This window comes from Nothoprocta perdicaria, unplaced genomic scaffold (genome assembly GCF_003342845.1).
Source record: "Nothoprocta perdicaria isolate Ctin4 unplaced genomic scaffold, notPer1 scaffold_359, whole genome shotgun sequence".
Lineage (NCBI taxonomy): Eukaryota > Metazoa > Chordata > Aves > Tinamiformes > Tinamidae > Nothoprocta > Nothoprocta perdicaria.
In genome coordinates, this window is record NW_020455598.1 from 533,201 (window position 1) to 533,556 (window position 356).

The following is a 356-nucleotide window of genomic DNA, read 5'->3' on the forward strand; positions in this document are numbered from 1 at the left end:
CTGGGGCTGCTGCCCCCCGACCCGTTCCCAGGGGTGTCACCCACGGCGCTGGGGCTGGTGCCCCCCGACCCGCACCCCGGGGTGTCACCCACGGCCCTGGGGCTGCTGCCCCCCGACCCGCTCCCCGGGGTGTCACCTACAGCCCTGGGGCTGCTGCCACCCGACCCGCACCCCGGGGTGTCACCCACGGCAATGGGGCTGCTGTCACCCGACCCGCGCCCCGGGGTGTCACCCACGGCCCTGGGGCTGGTGCCCCCCGACCCGCACCCCGGGGTGTCACCCACGGCGCTGGGGCTGGTGCCCCCCGACCCGCACCCCGGGGTGTCACCCACGGCGCTGGGGCTGCTGCCCCCCGA

General features: G+C 78.9%; 1 protein-coding gene across 1 annotated transcript in view; it reads right to left on the reverse strand.

The window, feature by feature from the left end:
- IRF5 (interferon regulatory factor 5) overlaps positions 1-356 on the reverse strand; it is a 4,251-nt gene that overhangs the window by 1,364 nt on the left and 2,531 nt on the right. The window lies entirely within an intron of this gene.